We start from the raw sequence: 14,184 nt of genomic DNA on the forward strand, positions 1-14,184 counted from the left end.
CGACATGAATATCAATTATTCCAATTTCCTGTAATTTTCCCCTCTCCCTTCCCTCTTCTTCAGTTCCTCACTCTAGTTTCTTGCCTTTTCTGCTCACCTGCTTATCACCTCTTGCTGGTGCCCCACCTTTTTCTTTTCCTCCCATGGTCCACTCTCCTCTCCTATCAGATTCCTTCTTTTTCAGCTGTTTGCTTTTTCCACCTATCACCACCCAGCTTTTTACTTCATTCCTGCCCCCACCTGGCTTCATATCACCTTCTAGCTTGTCCTCCTTCCACTCTCCCCCTCCCTAACCCTGTGCCTACTTATTCTGGTATCTACCCCACTCCCTTTCCAGTCCTGATAAAGGGTCATGGCCTGAAATATCAACCGCACTCTTTTCCTTAGATGCTGCCTGACCTGCTGATTTCCTCCAGCATGTTGTGTGTGTTGCACTCAATCTTGTTCTTTTTTTCTGCCAATAAATAAAGAAGACCCAACTACTGAGGTGTTGCAGTAGTGCAGCGGTTAGTGCAATTGTTTTACAATGCCAGCCAGAGATAAAAAATCAGGGTTCAATTCCCAGCGCTGTTTGTAAGAACTTTGTATGTTTTCTCCGTGACTTGCGGATTTCCTCTAGGTGCTCCAGTTTCCTCCCACATTCCAAAGATGTAACAGTTTTAACTGTTCGAATTAATAAGATGTGGGCATGCTATGCTAGGTAGTGATGATTGCATGCCACCCATTATAATCCTTGCTGATCTGATTTGATGCAAATGACTTATCTTGGGTTTATTTTGACATACATATGACAAATAAAGCTGATCTTTGAGTTTTGATCCTAGTTCCTCCCATGGGTCAAATGGCCTCATTCTGTTTCTTTGTCTTACGGTCTTAACACCCTCAACTAAAACTCTGGAATAAAGGATTTGATTTCACTGTAGAAGATGTTGCCTGGATTGGAGAACTTTAGTTAGAAGGAGAGATGGGACAGGTTGAGCTTGTTCCCCCTGGAGTGCTGGGAGCTGACAGATGATCTAATGGAGGTATAAATTGGGTAGGTAGTTAAAATCTTTATCCCCTGGTAAAGGGCTAATATATCATGAAGGATCCCACCCACCCTGCTCAAGGACTGTTTGTCCCTCTCCTAGCAGGGAGGAGGCTACATAGCATCCATGCCAGGACCTCCAGACACAAAACCAGTTACTTTCCCCAAGCAGTAAGGCTGATCAACACCTACGCCCATTAATGCACCCCTCTGCACCCCCAATCACCACGAATTTATTATTTCCTGTCAGTCACCTTATGTGCAGACACTCCTGTGCCTTGTGTCACTTTATGGACGTACAATCAATCTATGCATGTAACCTATCTTATGTATTTATATTGATTGTGCTTTTTCATTATTATAGTGCTCTTTATCTTATTGCGATTTTTTTTTGTACTGCATTGGAACTGGAGTAACAATTATTTTGTTTTCCTTTACACTTGTGTATTGTAAATGGCATTAAACAATCTTGAATTTTGAAAGGGAATAGTTTTAAGGTGTGAGGGAGGAGATTTAAATTCAGTTTAGTTTATTGTCATATACACAAGGGTGCAATGAGATTCCTTGTTCATGTGAAGATAATAGAGTGAACAGTATACATGGGAACAACAAAAATAATGGATGGCACAGTACCATAGAGGTTAGTGTAACACTTGGCAGCCTCAGTGACCCGGGTTCAATTCTGCTGATGTCTGAAAGGAGTTTGTGCTGTGCTATAATGCTCTATGTTCCATTTGGGTTGATCTTAAAGGATTGGCACGACATCGTGGACCAAAAGGCCTGTAGTGAGCTGTGATGTTCTATGTATTCTGAGTTCCTACATTCTCCTTGTGACTGCAAGGGTTTCCACAGGGTATTCTGGTTTCTTCCCACGTTCCAAAGATCTATGGGTCAGTAGGTTAGTAGGTTAATTGGTCACATTGGTATAATTGGAGTGAAGGCTCGTTGGGCTGGATAGCAGTGGGGAAGAAACTCATTAAAGTGACACAAGGCACAGGAGTGTCTGCACATAAGGTGACTGACAGGAAATAACAAATTAGTGGTGATTGGGGGTGCGGAGGGGTGCATTAATGGGCGTAGGTGTTGATCAGCCTTACTGCTTGGAGAAAGTAACTGGTTTTGTGTCTGGTGGTCCTGGCATGGAAGCTGTGTCGCCTCCTCCCTGTTGGGAGAGGGACAAACAGTCCTTGAGCAGGGTGGGTGGGATCCTTTATGATATATCAGCCCTTTTCCAGGGGATAAAGATTTTAACTACCTACCCAATTTATACCTCCATTAGATCATATGGTTGTCTGATCTTTGAAGCTCCTTTAAAAGGGATCTAAGGATTAAAAAATTCACACAGAAGGTGGTTGATAAAAGAGTGTGGATAAAATGTTGGTGGGCCTTGAGGACCTGAGTCATAGGGAAAGATTGAATAGGCTAGGACTTCATTCCCTAGAGCGCAGAACAACGAGGGAAAATTTGATAGATGGATACAAAATTATGAGGGATACAGATAGGGTAAATGTAAGCTGAGGCTGGGTGAGAGTAGAACTAGAGGTCATGGATTAATGGTGAAATGAAATAAAGTGGAAGAGGAGTGTGAAGTTCTTCACTCAGAAGGTGATGAGAGCGTAGAATGAGCTGCCAGTGGAACTGGTTGATGCGGGTTTGATATCAACATTTAAGAGAAATTTGGATAGGTACGTGGATGGGAGAGGTATGGCTGGCTATGGTCGATGGGACTAGGCAGATTAATAGTTCAGCAGGGACTAGACAGGCTGAAGAGCCAGTTTCTGTGCAATAAGTATTCTATGACCCCGTGGTATCTGGAACTCACTGGCAGAGGAAGTGGTGGATTCAGACAATGACTTAGAGGCATTGAGACGAACACCCAAGTAGGAGAATATGTTCCAAAGTGGGAAAATGGGATCAGAGAAGGAGGATAAAAAAGGTCAGTATGGAAAACTTGGGTTGAAAGGCCTTTTTTTTACACTGGGACAACTCTATGAATCTACAATGTTGTAATGTTGACATAAGAATCAGATAGACATTTGAAGGGTAGCAAGCTGCAGAATCCTGTCTGCAAGTTTGTGCTGATGACTAACTTTTGGAGGCCCGGGCTCTGTGTGTGTGTGTGTGTGTGTGTGTGTGTGTGTGTGTGTGTGTGTGTGTGTGTGTGTGTGTGTGTGTGTGTGTGTGTGTGTGTGTGTGTGTGTGTGTGTGTGTGTGATGAAAGGAGCTGGTTTTGTTGTTGATGTTGCCTATGTCATTCTGCCAAACATTGTGCATGTGCTATGTTGGTGCCCATATGTGTGGTGACGCATGCAGGTTGCCACCAGCACACCTTTGTGTTGGTGGTTAACCCAAACGGCACACTTCACTGCAGGTTTTGATGTACATATGCTAAATAAATGAATCTGAATCAGAAACTAACACAAAAAAGTGGGACAAATTGAAGAATTCTTTCAAAGAGCTAGCGGAGACCCGGAGAGTAAATGGCCTCCAGCACTGCGTTCCATAAATCTGAGTGATCATGAGAAACAAAGTTGTGAAGAATTTCTCCATACGGTAGGGAGTGGAGGAACAGAGGCTTTGAGGGGTGTTAGTGTACCGAATTTGGATTTAATCAAGATTGCATAGAAGATTCACCTTGGAGTAAGGCTCCAAATAGAATCTTTCCCACCCCCCCCCCCATCGATCTAACAACTAAATAAAACATAATCAGAGAGGAAGTCATTTTGCTGGTCCATGAATGCTCCTGGACACTGGCTCTCTGTTCGATTATATAAAATGATAAAATGTACAGGAGTAACACAGCGAGCATTTAGAAAAAGAAACTCAATAACATTTCTTCAGACATTTGTAGGACACTGGGGCGAAATCTCCAGGCAGCATCCATGGTAATGAATAAATGTTTCAGATCGAGACCCTTCTTCACGACTGTAAAGAAAGGGAAAAGATGCCAGAATAAAAAAGTGGAGGGGGAGGGGAAGGGTGATAGCAAGATAAAGGTCTGAGAGAAAAGGATCTGATAGGAGAAAGGGGTACCAGTGGGAAGTGATGGGCAGGTGGAAGAGGTAAGAGGACAGAGTGAGGAATAGAAAAAGAGGGGAGGGGAAGGGATTTTTTAACCGGAAGGAGAAGCTGATATTCATGCCAACAGGGTGAAGGATACCCAAGTGGAATATAAGATGTTGCTCCTTCACCCTGAAGATGGCGTTATCTTGGCAAAAAAAGGAAATCATGGACCAACATTTTGGAATGGGAATGGGGATTGGAATTAAAACGTTTGGCCACCAGAAAGTTCCATTTTGGCTGATAGAACAGATGTCCTCGACTAAGTGGTTCCCCAGTTTATGGCAGGTCTCACCAATGTAGAGGAGGCAGTTTCAGGAGCACCAGACACAACAGACAACCCCAGTAGATTGACAGGTAAAGTGTTGCCTCACCTGGGTGGACCTGTGGTCTTGGGCTGGCCAATTGGATCGAGGTGTTGCTGCTTGTGCTGTTCTGCCCAACATTCTAGGAATGCTATGTTGGTGCTGGATTGTGCGATGACATTAGCTATCTGCCCCCAGCACATCCTTAGGTTGTGTTGGTTTTTAGTACAAACAATGGACTTTACTGTATGTTTCCATGGACACAAGATAACTAAATTAATCTGAACCTGAACCCAATGGCAGTAATGAGAAGTTATGTCCCAGATGGTTAGGGTCCTTTATGAATGTGCACATGATGGAGCTGGCTGAGTTTACAACTTTCTGCAGACTTTCTATCCTGTGCCTCCATGTCAGGCTGTGATTGTGTCCATGGTACATCTGTAGAAATCTGCTAGAATCTTTTGTGACCTACCAAATCTTCTCAAATTCCTAATAAAGAATAGCCGCTGGCATTTTCATTTCTAGTGTCTCCTGCACATCCCTTTTAGGATATGGCCAAAACAGATTATGTTAGCAGCTGCACAGGAGGTTTCTCTGATTAAATTTGAAAATAAGGACCAAATGTCTGGTCAAAAAGGAGCGAGACAGTGAAGTCTAGGGAGGAAGTTCCAGAGTGAGGGGAGATAGATTCACCAGTGAAGGGATGGTTAGATTGGGAAATGATCAGGACACCAGAAATGATGGTGTGTCAAAGTTCAAAGTTCAGAGCTGTCGAGATTCCGAAGAATTATTGGTCTGGAGGAGATTACAGAGAAAAGAATGGAGTGATTAGAATACAGGGGAGAAGGAATATTTTAAATCAAATTCTTGCTTAATGGGGTGCCAAGTCAATGTGTGAGAGTGAATGGTGGACAAAATGTAGCACAGAGGCATCAGGAGTTTTAGATGAGCTCAGGCACAGTCAGCAGTAGGAGGGAAGTAAGCCAGATCCGAGCTAGAACTGTCGATCCCAGTGGTAATTCAGATGAGGATTCAGTGGCGAATGAGCTCAGGCTGGGGAGGAGTCAGGCTATTGTTTGTGTGTCCTGCTAGGCAATGCCAGAACCTGTACTTTCGAAAACGGACGTGGTGTGACCGAAACAATTGCAGCGTGTGACTGAATATCCTTGCTCCTGCCTGTTCCACAAGTGGTAGGAGCCTCGGGCATAAATTGCTTGGCAGCTACGTTCATTGGCATGGCAACAGTTGGTGTTTCCAGGGTCTGCTTGTCGCAGGAAAATTTACAGCGAACAATTAATGTGTCCACTTCACCAGCGAGCCGCCCGTGAATTCCTTTGACTGTGCACTAGCTGAGTTGATCTATTCATTTTCTGATGCTTTCCTTCATGACGTCGCCAAGAAGGGTTTTATAGCTTCAGGCTTTCATGTCGACAGAATGCTCAAAATTTCTGGCTGCATCCTGAATCCCAAGCTGCAGTCAACGGGCAAGGCAGTGCAGAACTGACAAAAGAGTTTAGCCTGGCTTCTAGGATTACAAAGACGCTCTCTGCTGAAGGTTCTTGGTCTATAAATCCATTGACTTGTTTACAGATCAAGCAAGTTAAAGACAGCTGCAATTTGTCATTGGTTCTTTAACCCACCAGGTGTTACTTTGTAAATGAGATGGAAAACAATTCAAGTTGGGCTTGAGTAAACACTGGAATCAGCTCGTTGCTGAGTGACTGATTGTTGGTTAATTGTAGATAGCTTGTGTTGAGCAACATCCCCCTGCTGAGGATGCAGTCACTGGAAGACCTTCCGTAAGTTACTGAGGCCTGCAAATACTTCCTGTGAGTCTTACATCTGCGTAGCTTCCCCCTACACTCCCGTCGGTGTTCTACAGGCCTTTCCCATGAGAAGGAATCCTCTGTCACCAGGAATCACGCTGCAGAGATTACAGCTGCTGTCTGACTGCGCAAATGATTTCACGTGGCCAATTTTTGGTAAAGGCATGGGGGTTGAGGGACCTCTGTGCATCCCACCTGGACACTGTAAGGTGAGAATCAGGCAGCCAGCTGGCAGACAGCAAAGGATCCCTGATGACATGAACATTGACTTTTCTACCTTCTAGTAATTTCTCCACACCCTCCTTCCGTTCGCTCTTTTTCTATTCCCTATTCTTATTCCCATCTTAACTCTTCTCTCCACCTGCCCGTCGCCTCCCTTTGGTGCCCTCCTCCTTCCCTGACTTCCATGGTGGTCCAACTCCCTCTTCTATTAGATTGCTACTTCAGTCCTTGCCCATAAGAGCAGAAGAGGAAGGAGTAGAATTAGGCCATTCAGCCAATTGAGTATGCTCCACCCTTCCATCATGGCTAATTTATTGTCCCTCTCAGCCCCGTTCTCTGACCTCCCACCCCCGATAGGAATCAAAAGGTTGAGCACGGTGTGACTAGTGTCTTGGGCCGCCTGTATTTCACTGCAAGAAGTATTGTAGGAAAGGCAGATAAGAGTGCTGAAGATGAGGTAACTGGCTTACAAGCAGGAGATATGCAGTGAGGAGAGGACGTTGGTACTGTAAAATTGCAGTCAACCGGATGAGCTGCGATGTAAAAGGTAGACAAAATCAAAAAGGGTGAATACGGGACTGAGGGGGTTGTGTTTCAATGTTCAGAGTATATGGCATAAGGTAGATGAACGTGCAGCACAGTTGCAGATTGACAGGTATGATGATGTAGGCATCACTGAATCGTGGATGTAAGATTATAGCTGGGAGCTTAGTGTCCAAGGATGCACATTGTATCTAAAGGACAGGCAGGTAGGCGGAGGGGGTGGTGTTGCTCTGTTGCTAAAAAATGAAATCAAATCATTAGAAAGAGGTGACAAAGGGTCAAAAGGTGTTGAATTATTGTGGATAGAGCTAAGAAGCTGCAAGGATAAAAAGACGCTGATGGGAGTCATATACAGACCCTCAAACAGTAGTAGCAATATGGCCCACAAATTACAACAGGAGATGGAAAATGCATACCAAAAGGGCAATGTTATAATAGTCATGGGGGATTGGGAAAATCAAGTCGGTGCTAGATTACAGGAGGGGGTATTTCCAGAGAGCCCATGAGGTGGCAATTCAGAGCAGCTCATGGTTGAGCCCACTAGGGGGTCAGCTATTCTGGATTGGGTGTTGTGCAATGAACCAGAATTCAGTAAAAAGCTGAAGGTAAAAGAACCCTCAGGGAAAAATAGTCATAATATGGTCGGATTCACCCTGAAATATGAGAAGGAGCAGCTAAAGTCAGATGGATCAGTATTACAGTGGAGCAAAGTGAATTGCAGAGGCATGAGCGAGGAATTGGCCAGAATTGATTGGAAAAGAACACTGGCAGGGATGACGGCACAGCAGCAATGGCTGGAATTTCTGAAGCGATTCCGAAGGCAATGGATATATATATCCCAAAGAGGAAGAAGTATTCTAAAGGAAAAATGACACAACCATGGCTGACAAGAAAAGTCAAAACCAACATAAAAGCTGAAAAGGGGCCATAAAATAGAATAAGAATTAGTGGGAAGTTAGAGGATTGGGAAGTTTTTAAAAATCAACAGAAGTCGACTAAAAAAGTCATTAAAAAGGTAAAGATAAAATATGAAAATAAGCTTGCCAATAGTATTGAAGAAGATAACAAAAATTTCTTCAGATATATAAAGTGTAAAAGAGAGGTGAGAGTGGATATGCAGCTGCTGGACAACAATGCTGGAGAGGTAACAATGAGGGACAACAAGATGAACTGAATAAGTATTTTGCATCAGTCTTCACTGCGGAAAACACTAACCCTATGGTGAATGTTCCAGGGGTCATGAAGTGTGTGAGATTGTGGTAATGAGAAAGAAAGTTCTTCAGAAGCTGAAAGGTCTGAAGGTAGACAAGTCACCTGCGCCAGATGGTGTATACCTCAGGGTTCTGAAAGAGGTGTCTGAAGGGATTGTGAAGACATTAGTAATGATATTTCAAGAATCACTAGATTCTTCCGGAAGACTGAATTTGCAAATGTCACTCCACTTTATAAAGCACTGGTAAGTCCTCTCTTGGAGTTCTGTGAGCTGTTTTGGGCCTTTTATCTTAGAAAGGATGTGCAGAAACTGGAGAGGGTTCAAAGGAGGTTCACACAAATGATTCCAGGATAGAACAGCTTGTCTTATGAAGAGCACTTGATGGCTCTGGGTCTGTATTCACTGGAATTCAGAAGAATAAGGGATGATCACATTGAAACCTATTGAATGGTGAAAAACCTTAATAGAGTGGATGTGGAGAGGATGTTTCCTATAGTGTGAGAGTCTAAGACAAGAGGACAAAGCTTCAGAATAGAGGGATGTTCTTTTAGAATGGAGATGAGGAGGAATTTCTTTAGCCAGAGAGTGGTGACTCTGTGGAATTCTTTGCAACAGGCAGTTGTGGAGGCCAAGTCTATATGTATGTTTATGGCAGAGGTTGATAGACTCTTGTTTGGTCAAGGCATGAAGGGATATGGGAATAGTGCAGGAGATTGGGGCTGAGAGGAAAATTGGATCAGCTGTGATGAAATGGCAGAGCAGATTTAATGGGCCAAATGGCCTAATTCTGCTTCTATATCTTACGGTCTTATGGTAACCTTTGACAATATAATTGTGAGCAGGTTTGATAAGAACTGTTGGGAGTGGTTTAATCTAATATGGCAGGGTATGGGAACCAGTATAATAGAGCTGAGGATGAGCCAGCGGCTTTGCAAGTAGGTGATGGATGTAACATGAATATAAGGAAGATCAAGCCAATGACTGGGTACAAATGCAGACAGATCAAAAGTTATATTGTACTACATAGGCAAAACTCAAAAAGGGCAAAGTATGCAGGACTGAAGGTGCTGTATTTAAATGTGCGTAGCATTGGGAATAAGGTGAACAACTCATGGCGCAATTAGAGATTGGTTAGGCATCACTGAGTCATTTGCAAAACAAGGCCATAGTTGGGAGCTTAATATCAAAGGATATATTTTGTATTGAAAAGACAGGCAGGAAGGCATAGGCGGTGGTGTGGTTATGTTGGTAAGAGATGGAATTATATCTTTAGAAAAAGGTGACTTAGGGTCAGAGAATGTTGAATCTTTGTGGGTGGAGTTAAGAAACTTCAAGGGTAAAAAAACTTCATGGGAATCATATATAACCCTCTAAGTAGTGGCCAAGATGTGGAGCTGAGATCGCAGAGGGAGCTGAGATGGGCACGTAATAAGGGTAATGTCACAATTGTAATGGGGGATTTCAATATGCAAGGGGATGGGAAAATCTGGTTGGTGGTGAATCACAAGAGAGGGAATTTGTTGAATGCCTACGAGATTGTGCTTGAGCCTACTCAGGTAAAGGATATCTCTGATTAGGTGTTGTGTAATAAACCAGTTCTTATTCGGGAACTTAAGGTAGAGGAAGCCTTTGGAGGCAGAGATCATAATATGATTGAATTCATACTGCAATTTGAGAGGGAGAAGCACAAGTCACATGTATCAGTATCACAATGGAATAAAAGGGAATTACAGAAACTAAAGAGAGGAGATTGCCCAGGTGGATTGGAGGAGGATATTGGTGGGAATGACAGCAGAAGAGAGATGGCTGACATTTCTGGGAATATTTCACAAAACACAGGATAGATATGACCCACAGAAGAAGTTGTTCTAAAATGGCAGGGGAAGGCAACTGTGGCTGACAACAGAAGTTGAGAACTGCATAAAAGGCAAGGAAATAGCAAATAATATAGCAAAAGTGAGTGGGAAGTTGGATGATTGAGAAGTTTTTAAAATCTAAGAAACTGCGGTTAAAAAGCTATAAATAATATAAGGACAAACCAGCCAATAATATAAAGCAGGATACTAAAAGTTTCTTCAGTTATATAAAGGGTAAAAGGTAGGTGAGAGTTGATATTGGACCTCCAGAAAATGATGCAATGATGCTGGTGAGGTAGTAATGGGGGACAAAGAAATGACAGATGAACTTAATAAGAAGTTTGCATCAGTCTTCACTTTGGAAGACACTAGCAGTGTCTGAGAGTATTAGGGAGCAGGGGTGAGTGCCATTGCTATTACAAAGGGAAAAAGTCTAGGCAAACTCAAAGGTCTTAAAGTGGATAAGTCACCTGGGCCAGATGGACTACATCCCGGAATGCTGAAAGAGGTTGCTGAAGAGGTAAAGGATGCATTGGTTATAATCTTTCAAGAATCACTTGATTCTGGCATGGTTCCGGAGAAGTGGAAAATTGCAATTGTCTCTCCACTCTTTAAGAAGGGAGGAAGGAAAAAGAAAGGAAATCATAGGCCAATTAGCCTAACATCAGTGGTTGGGAAAGTGTTGGAGTCCATTATGAAGGATGAGGTTTTGGGGTATTTGGAGACTAATGATAAAATAAGTCAAAGTCAGCATGGTTTCTGTAAAAGGAAATCTTGTATGACAAATCTATTGCTCTTCGAGGAAGTAACAAGCAGGGTGGACAAAGGAGGGGCAGTGGATGTCATTTACCTGGATTTTCAGAAGCTTTACAGGAAAGATACTGGCATGGATAGAGGAATGACTGACAGGCAGGAGACAGCGAGTGGGAATAAATGGGGTCTTTTCTGGTTGCCTGTCAGTCACTAGTGATGTTCCTCAGGGTTCAGTATTGGGACCGTTCCTTTTCACATTGTTTGTCAGTGATTTAGATAGTGGAATTGATGGCTCTGTGGCAAAGTTTGCAGATGATACAGAGAGGGTAGGTAGTGCTGAGGGAGCAGTGTGATTGCAGCAAGACTTAGACAAATTGAAAGAGTGGGTAAAAAAGTGGCAGATGGAATATACTGTTGGAAAATGTATGATAATGCATTTTGGTAAAAGGAACAATAGTGCAGATTATAATCTAAATGGGGAGAAAATTCAAACTTCAGAGGTGCAGAGGGAGTTGGGATTCATTGTGCGTGACTCTCAGAAGGTTAATTTACAGGTTGACTCTATGGTAAAAAAGGCAAATGCAATGTTGATGTTCATTTCAAGGGGAGTAGAATATAAACACAAGGAAATTATGCTGAGGCTTTATAGGATACTAGTCAGGTCACACTTGGAATATTGTTGACAATTTTGGGCTCCATATCTCAAAGGATGTATTGTCATTGGAGAGAGTACAGAGGAGATTCATGAGGATGATTCCGGGAATGAAGGGGTTAACATATAAGGGCATTTGGCAGCTTTGGGCCTGTACTCATTGGAATTTGGAAGAATGAGAGAATATGTCATTGAAACTTACCAAATGTTAAAAGGACTAGAGAAAATGTACGTGGAGAGGATGCTCCTTATGCTGGGTGTGTCCAGAACTAGAGGGCACAGCCTCAAAATTGAGGGGCGACACTTTAGAACAGAGTTAAAAAGGAATTTTTTGGCCAGAGGGTAGTGAATCTATGGAATGCTCTGCCACAGATATGGCGGCCAAGACCATGGGTATATTTAAAGCGGAAATGGATAGTTTCTTGATTGGTCAGGGCATCTAAGGTTATGGTGAGAAGGCAGGTGTATGGGGTTAAGGGAAAATCCAGGATCAGCCATGATGGAATGGCAGAGCAGAATTGATGGGCTGAATGGCCTAATTCTGCTGCTCTGTCTTGTGGTCTTATTGTCTTATGGACATCCTGACTAATCAAGAACCTATCAACCTCTGTTTTAAATGTACCCAGTGTCCTGAATGCTACAGCCATCCATGATAATGAGTCCAACAGTTCACCAGCCTTAGGCTAAAGAAATTTCTGTTTATCTCTGTTGTAAAGGATTGGTCCATGTATTCTCATTCTGTGCCTCATGATCCTAAACTCACCCACTATTGTAACCATCCGCTCCATGTCCAATCTCATCAACATCATTATGTGCCGTGTCATATTACGTAGTCAATCAAGGTCTTTGACCATGATTGTTCTTGGCAAATTTTTCTGCAGAAGAGGTTTGCTTGTGTCTTCTGGGCAGTTTTTTACAAGATTGGTGGCCACAGTCAATCTGCCTTGCGGTACTCTATCTAGGCTTTCCAATATTGGGTAGATTTCTGTAAGATTTCCCCTCATCCTTCTAAGCTCCAGCGAGTACATGCCCAGAGGCACCAAACACTCCTTGTATGTTAACCCTTTCATTCCCAGTTTCATTCTTGTAAACTTCCTCTAGACCCCCCCCAATGTCAGCACATCCTTTCTTAGATAAGGAAAGTTTCTTAGAAACTGTTCACAACACTGAAATAATTACTTGGGGACTGGTCTACTTTGCAAGGGTGAAATGAATCAGAATTAGATTTTTACTGATGTGAAACATTGTTTTGTGGCAGGAGTACAGTGCAATGATATAAAATTTAAAAACATAAATAAATAATGAAAGAAAAAGAGCAATGTATTGGTCATAGGTTCATGGACTGTTCAGAAATGTGATGGTGAAGGGGAAGATGCTGTTCCAGTGTGGTTCAAGGACTGGATGTAAGGGGATTGTATCTGAATCTGTGGGGCATTGGCAGCAGTGTTGGGGAAGGAGGGAGTTGTTCTTAGTGTACGGGCTCCAACTGAAGCATGCTGTGACAAGTATCCTGGAAAAACTGGGGCAGTGGATATATCTTTGAACAAAAATAGCCGGAAGGTTGGAGATTGAAAGGCCTAGATAGAGTGGATGTGGAGAAGATGCTCCCCATAGTGGGCGAGTCTAGGACCAGAGGGTTCAGTCTCAAAATACAAGGACATTTACTTAGAACAGGGATGAAGAGAAATTTACTTCGCTAGAGGGTGGTGAATCTGTGGAATTTATTTCCTCAGACAGCTGGGGAGGCCAATTTATTGAGTATATTTAAAAAGGATTTGTGATTATTAAGGACATCAAAGTTTGCAGGGAGAAGGCAGGAGAATGGAGTTGAGAGGAATAATAAATCAGTCATGATGGAATGGCAGAGCAGACTCAATGACCAAATGGTGTAGTCCTGCCTTAATGTCTTGTGGTCTTCTGGGTGGGTTTAACAAAATGGAAAAGTTTGGATAAAGTAAAAGGTAAAGAGTATGCAGGAGAGTTTCCAGAAGTGTTCAGAATTTAAAAAATCACATAGCTAGTTTAGAAAGGAGGGAATAATTTATCTTCAGGCAACATGGAGATAAATTTGAGAAGAGATCATTACGAGGAAAGCATGACAACACCTCTACTTTCTTAAAAGTTTGTGAAGATTTGGCCTGTCATCTAATACTTTGACAAACTTCTATAGATGTGTGGTGGAGAGTATATTGCCTGGTTGTATCATGGCCTGGTATGGAAACACCAGTGCCCTTGTATGGAAAAGCCCAGTCCATCATGGGTAAAGCCCTCCTCACCATCGAGAACATGAAATGAAGAGTCCTTGAAAGTGATCCCATTGGTTGTTGGAGAGGTTTGGTGATGGGGTGATTGGAGTTGTGAATTTATCCCCTCTGCTTCAAGAGACTGAGGGTTGAGGGATAATAACTGTTCCTCAACCTGGTAATGTGAGCCCTGAGGCTCCTGTACCTTTCTGATGGCAGCAGTGAGAAGAGAGCATGGGCTGGGTGGTGGGGTCCCTGATGATGGAAGCTGCTTTCCTGCAACAGTGTCCCATGTAGATGTGCTCAATGGGGAGGAGGGCTTAACCCATGATGGACTGGGCCATGTCCAATACTTTTTTAAAGATTTTACTCCTAAGTGCAATGGTGTTTCCACACCAGACCATTGCAGAATTAACAGGCAGAAGAGACCAAGGCAAGCCGTTGAATTGAATTGACTTTAAAAGTTCAAAGGTTCAAAGGTCCA

The 14,184-nt window shown here is 42.9% G+C and overlaps 1 protein-coding gene across 50 annotated transcripts in view; it reads left to right on the forward strand.

Moving 5' to 3' along the window:
- The window catches only part of LOC132393562 (uncharacterized), a 266,331-nt gene that overhangs the window by 17,207 nt on the left and 234,940 nt on the right, over positions 1 to 14,184 (forward strand). Inside the window, exon 1 of one of the 50 annotated variants that reach the window (XR_009511968.1) lies at positions 5,059 to 6,191. The exons of 43 other annotated variants lie outside the window; for them this stretch is intronic. The gene's annotated coding sequence lies outside the window, so the exon portion shown is untranslated. 6 more of the 50 variants (XR_009511979.1, XR_009511953.1, XR_009511975.1 and 3 more) reach the window with 6 other exon arrangements.

Source organism: Hypanus sabinus, chromosome 4, assembly GCF_030144855.1.
Source record: "Hypanus sabinus isolate sHypSab1 chromosome 4, sHypSab1.hap1, whole genome shotgun sequence".
NCBI lineage: Eukaryota > Metazoa > Chordata > Chondrichthyes > Myliobatiformes > Dasyatidae > Hypanus > Hypanus sabinus.